The 6793-nt window shown below is 40.6% G+C and overlaps 1 long non-coding RNA gene across 1 annotated transcript; it reads left to right on the forward strand.

The window, feature by feature from the left end:
* The first annotated feature begins 211 nt into the window (after positions 1–211).
* On the forward strand, positions 212–3033 carry LOC109139227 (uncharacterized). Its single transcript, XR_002042114.2, has 3 exons — positions 212–293; positions 1858–1860; positions 2987–3033. It is a non-coding gene; the product is annotated as an uncharacterized LOC109139227 (long non-coding RNA).
* Positions 3034–6793: the final 3760 nt, after the last annotated feature.

Here is a 6793-nt window from a genome sequence, read left to right on the forward strand (position 1 = left end):
AGTAGATAGTCACCTTAGGGATTAAGGCACCTCGTGCTCTGAAAAGCGGAGATGAGTCGTCATTTTGGGTCTGAATTACTCAGTCATTTCTCTAATCTTTCTGCTCGAGAGAATCGAATGATTAATATCACTATAGCTATTGAAAGTATTACAAAAATACTTATAGACTCCCTCATTCCACATCCCATTCTTCTGAAGGGCGCCCTGAATGCTCTGTCATCGTACCTAAGGTTAAGTGACGGCTTTATTTATTACTTATCTGTAGGTATCGGTGCTCGTTTGCAATGTGTCAGGTGTATCCACTAGGGCTGGGTACCTCTAGGTACCCCACGATACGATACTGGTCACGATATTTCACCCACGGTAACGATAATATCACGAATTGCGATTCTGCGATTATCGATATATTGGAGGAAATTTCACCCACGATACATCACGATATCTGTGTTATCTGTGAAGAAATTCAGAATTTATTTATTAATTGCACTGAATCCATTTCACATGAATTTCATATGAATTGCACAAGAAAAAAAACAAGAATCAAGAAAAAAAACAAGTAAAATAAATTGTACTGCACAGTGTACAGAATGATGTAAGTAATGTTTCAATTCAATTTGAATTAATATGTTCTGCAAAGAAACATAAAACTAGAAAAACAAATAAATGCAGAAAACACATTTCAGTGCTTAGTTATCAACTAAGTATCTGTAAACAATGGACACAGTGCTGCTGAACAAGCAAGAAACAATTTGTTTTATGAAAACTTTGGTCTTTGTAAACACATTTAATCTATGCATTTAACCTATGCATTTAACCTATGCATTTAACCTATGCTTAATATTTAACTTCTGTAAGATTCAACTAAATCTGTAATGTGCAAACATTTTAAAACAGCATATTCTTCTTCAGGATGAGCAACGGGTCAGCAGGCTCAGAGGTGAGACAGCTCCTTGAGAGCTGATTATGTCACCTGCTGTAGAGAAGACACGTTCCGCAGGTACAGGTCCCTGGGACACACAGATGTCTTTTGGCCAGCTGGCAAGGAGAGGGTAGGCTTGAGCATGAGACTTCCACCAGTGCACGGGTCTAGTCAGTGCGATTGGTGGAGCATCTAGGTATTGCTTGACCTCTCTTTCTGCCAAGGAAGAAGCCGTCAGTCGTTGGGGGGTCATCTTGATGTCTGACCGAGGAGATCAGTGAGACGCAGACTTCCTCTTCCTTGGTGTGTGTGACCTCGCTGCGCTGGTCTCTGGAGTCTGGTGGTCAGGGCTCCCCCCTGTCGTCAGGCTCCCTTGAAATGAATCCATGTCTGCATCCTCTTCCGTAAGAAAATGGACAGTGATACCATTTACAATTCTAGTTTAAACATGGTTTTTGTGGTAAACAAGTCACAAATTTATTATATACTATTTCTATGAATTACATTCTCTGCATGTCTTTTTAATAACAGAACAATAACTTCAATTATAGAGATGTATTTATTTAGTTAAATAGATTTAATGTATGAGAAATGATAGATACTAGTTTAAAAATGGACGAAATTAGCAAAATAGCCAGAAAGATAATAGCACCTATGTATGTCAGAAATCATCATCATAATACTTCTGACCTAGAACAGCCATTTCCATTAATTTGGTGTTTGTGTCCTGGGCGTCTTCTGGCAATAGGAACTGCAGAGACTTAAACCTGGGGTCTAAGGCTGACGCGATGCGCAGGAACTTTTTGTCCTCCATAGAGTCATAGCGTCTGGACAGGTCTTGGTGGATGGCGGTCTTCATCTCTCTAACGAGGGAGGAATCTTCAATGGTGGCAGTGGTGTCACTCAAAAGCTGGGCAAGGAGTGGAGCAATTATGGAGATGGTTGGGCTCTTCTCCTCGCACATGATTTTTGTTGCCACCAGCATTGGCTTGAGGGCTTGCACAACCTGTTCGGCATTTGAGATGTCTGTCTCAGTCAGGGTGCAGATGTCAGTAGTGCCCTTTCTTACCTAAATGAAAGAACAGCATCTCATAAGCGCTGTTCCATCGTACAGCAACATCTGTGACGAGCTTGTGATGTGGCAGCGCAAGCATCCTTTGGTTTCTCTTCAGTGCATCGGCGGCTGTAGTGCTTCTGTGAAAAAACGTCGAAATCCTGCGGACTCTCCCGGTCAGTCGAGCAACAGCTGGCACTTTCAGTGCATGTAAGTGCAACTCTCTCAGCAGACTGAAGTGCGTTTTCAACTTTTGCTTTCGTCTCGGCATACAAAGCGGGAATTGCTTTCTCAGTGAAGTATTTCCTACACGGTATGTCATATCTTGGTTCCAGTGTATTTAACATTCGGCGGAAACCTTCATTTTCAACCACACTGTATGGTCTGAGATCTTTGCAAATAAAGCAAGCAATGGACTTTGTAATACTTTCAGCCCTGGTGGACCCAGAAGGAAGCTTTGCTTTAAATACAGCGTTGATTGTAGGCTGGCTAGCGTTGCTAACCGACGCTGTCTTCTCCTCCGCGGCAAGCTCGGGATGATGATAGATCAGATGGCTATGCATGTTCGATGTGTTGCCCGTGTACTTGACCTTATGGCGGCAGCTCTTGCAGATTGCAAACTCTTTATCGAGCGTTCCACTGTCAGTCTGGTAAAAGCCGAAGTGGGCCCAGACTTTTGATTTGAAAGTAGACGGAGCATCTTTCACCGGATTTGGTCCGTTTCTGTTTTCGTTTTGAACTCCACTGCCTTCCGCCATTCCCCAGTTTGTGTTTCCCTCTTCTTCTTTTTTTCCCACTGACTTGCTGTAGTGGACTTAATGCATGAGCGCCCTCATGTGATGTCTTGAAGTAGCGACTGTAGATTAAATCTGCGGCTTTTGTGAGAGAATCTGTATAGAACTGCTTTATGTTTATTGTTTAAATACCGGTATTTTGCGTCAGCATATAGATAACGTCCAGCAAGACGAGATATCGCGATAGGTGGTAATATCGGTGTTATGGCGCACCCCTAGTATCCACGTTGTTCTCTCAGCTATTCGTACTGCTGTGGGTGTTGAGAGTGTACTGAAATGGACCCTCCCACCTCGGAGAACTCCAGTTCTTCCGTTTAAGCGTCTTGGAAATACCAATCTCCTGGTTACAGGTATCTCCTGGTCAAAGACTGGCTCTGTGGGTGGAGAGAACTGTAGACATAATTTCTTTGTTTTTCAACATTTTGCTCATATAATCTACAATTGTTTCGGTCCATTCGTGTCATCTCCCTTGAAATGAATCAAAGGTACTCTAAAGGTCTACCATACAAAATTTCAAAAGGTGACAATCCGGTAGTATTAGTTTGGATGTGAAGACTCAGCATTACTGCTGGCAAACATGTGTTACCCATCTTTCCTGTCTCGTCCATGGCTTCCTAAGTTTAGCCTGGATTGTACCATCGCCTTTCCACTAGTCCTGCTGATTGTGGATGATAAGAACAATGGTATTTCATTTTAATGGAAAACAGTTCACTCAATTTAGCAATTACATCATTTCTGAAATGTGGTCCATTATCACTATATAAATGTGGTCCATTATCACTATTTATCACTATATATATGATTTCTGGAACCAAAATCTTGGTGGCAATATGTGTTGAAAAACTTTAGCTACTGTTATTGCATCATTTCACTTGGTTGGAATAACTTCAATCCATTTTGAGTATAAGTCTATGATCACTAGACATACTTCTTATTTTCACATTTGTTTAATTCAATGAAATACATGCATATCGTAGGGATGGATACTGAGCATTAGGCATTTTACCTGGTCTTGGTCTTAATCTGCCTTGGACATTCTGCTTTCCACAAACTAGACATGATGCACAAAATTTTTTTTGGTTGCATAATTTAGGAATCCATATGCTGTATATATTTATTATAGCTCATACATCCCCCCTGTTGACGCATGTGTTTCCATGTGTCAATACTGCTGCAAATCAAATAAATTCTTTGGAAGTATGTACTTGCCCTCTGGTCATTTCCATAACTCATTATCAGATAATATCGCCCCCCTGTTCATCCAAGATCGTTTTCTGATTCAGGCGTTTTCTGTTGAATATCTTTTAAGATGTCATGGTCAATGTGTCTCGTCTAGCAGCAGCTATCTTTGCTTCCTCATCTGCTTTCCGATTTCCGTGAACCAAGTCTGTACTGTTGTGTGGGCTGCACACTACAAACTGCTATCTGAAGTGGTAGTTGCACAGCTTTAATACGGCTAAAATCAGATTGTAATAAAAATCGATTACACTGTGGATGTAATCATACCTCTATTTTCCACTGTTGTGCAAAAACATGTAGGAGTATTAAAAGCATATGCACTACAGTATAGACAGTTATTCTCTTTCCTGCTCCTAATTTGCATGCTTCAGTTAGTGCAATTAGTTCTGCTGCTTGAGCTGAGAAGTGGGGCGCAAGGGCTTTAGATTTTAACACTTTGTCTATAGTTACCACTGCATATCCACTACTGTTAGTCCCATCTAGGTTCTTTTTGCATGATCCATCTACAAACATCACTACATCCGGATTTTGTAATGCCACATCAGTTAAATCCGCTCTTGGCAACACTTTTTCTGTGGTTTCAACTACACAATCATGTTTAACGCCTTCTGTTTCGTTTGGTAGTAGCGTTGCTGGATTTAAGATTGTACACCTTTCAATAGTTAGATGAGGCTGAGGAGGTGGACAGTCATACAGTTTAGATGTCTAGCTGGAGACATGAAGGATATTTTTGACTGTGTCAGTAGAGCATCTACAGCATGTGACACCTTCAGTGTTAATGGATGTAATAAGACAATTGTAGCTGAACTCTGTATTACTAAGGCTGCGGCCTGTACAGCTGGCAAACACTGCGGCATTGCCTGGCTATTGGATCTAATTTAGACGAATAGTATGCTACGGTTCTAAGTTTTCCCTCAAAAGGTTGGGTTAGCACCCTGGTCATGAACCACTTTCTAGCATCACACATTTGTATAAATGGTTTCTTATAGTCTGGGAGTGCTAAAACTCCTGAACTCACTAGTTATTGTTTTACTTGTACAAACGCATGTTCTCCCTCTGGAGTCAGTGGATCACATCATTAGCTGCCATGGGTTGATCATAGATAAGCATTTGAAGTGGATGTGTTACTTCAGCATAATTTGCAATCCATGCTCTACAGAAGTTAGTCATTCCAAAAACAAAAATCATTTGTTTTTTGTCTGCGGTTTGGGTGCATGTAATATCGCAGTTTTCCTATTCTCATCTAGGTGTTTACCTTCAAGAGAGATATTGAAACCTAGATATTTCACTACTTCTTTCCATAACTGCAATTTTATTTTACCACTTTGTGGCCCTGTTTTGCTAAATATTTAATAGAGCAATAGTGTCAATTCTGCAGTCCTGCATTTTTCTGGGCTAGCAAAATATCATCAACATACAATAATAGCTGACTTCCTCTTGGGGGAGTAAATTGTGCTAAGTTAGATGACATTGCCATTGAAAGATGGTCGGAATTTCACAATATCCTTGTGGGAGTCTTGTGATGTATACTTTTTACCTCTACCTGAAATGCAAACCAAAATTGATCTTCTTGTGAAGTGGTATAGAGAAAATGCATTAGCTAAATCTACCATGTAAAATATTAGCTTTTGGATTGAGTTCATTTAACAGAGTGTGTGGGTCTGGTACAAGGGAGCACGTGGTATTATCGCTTTGTTTACTGCTTGCAAATCCTGTACCATCCTCCATCCTATCGATGGAGCCGCTTTCTTTACGGAAACAAAGGACTATTGCATGCTGCATTTGGACACTCTCTAAACTCCTGCACTCAGTAAACCTGTATCATTGGTGCTATTCCTTCTTTAGCTTCTGGTTTAAAGTGGATACTGTCTCTGAACGGCCTATAAGAGCTTTTTGAGTTATTTTAATGATTGTACCCCTTTAATGAGTCCCACGTCAGCTGACCCCTTGGAACAACAGTTTGACTTAAACAAAGTGATTTATCATCACCAGTGATTTAAACTAATGTCACATTACAAAGCATTTATAGTGTATTCTGTCTGGTTTGCTTGGAATAAGTAAAAAAAAAAATACGAAAAAATGGTAATGGTAAATGGATTGCACTGTACTCTAAATTGAAATAATTCACATTAAATCATCATAATTATGATGTTAACCATGTGCCTGTCTGAACACAGGGAGATGCTATTTCCAGGGAAGTGCAACGTCATCTTTGGGGTAACCCCCTTCACTTTCTTCAGCATGGAATGGCACACACAAACTCCGGCATTGGCTTTTGAGACACGTGGCCTTTATTTGATCACACACTGTAGCCTACACTCCACATTTATTCCTAACCTAACTCCTCCCACAACTGAAGCTCCACTTCCTAGTCCACTCACACCTTAGCCACGCATGTTACACACAGCTGTATTCACAAAGGGCACTACTCTATAACATGATGAAATTGGGCCATTTTGGTGCCCGCTCCAGCACTGGTGCCCTATGTGCAGCATGCAACGTGTATTATAGTAATGATGGCACTATTGACATGAAGTCAAATGGAGACAGGAAATGTAGCAGTTATTGGCTTCATTTGAACTTGTCTGTGTAAAATGGCCGACAGAGACAGCAGAGCAGCTAGCACATTAGCGCTAGCTGTAAAGACATGCTAACTGCTAACATTAACGGCCAATGCTAAAATTAGTTCAAATGGTAATTGCTAGCACGTCAACGCTAGCAATTAGCATTAGCCACTAATAACCAAATACATGCTACTTGTGTTATTAACATTAGCCACTAAGAATT

The sequence above is a fragment of the Larimichthys crocea genome, unplaced genomic scaffold, assembly GCF_000972845.2.
Source record: "Larimichthys crocea isolate SSNF unplaced genomic scaffold, L_crocea_2.0 scaffold220, whole genome shotgun sequence".
Taxonomy (NCBI): domain Eukaryota; kingdom Metazoa; phylum Chordata; class Actinopteri; family Sciaenidae; genus Larimichthys; species Larimichthys crocea.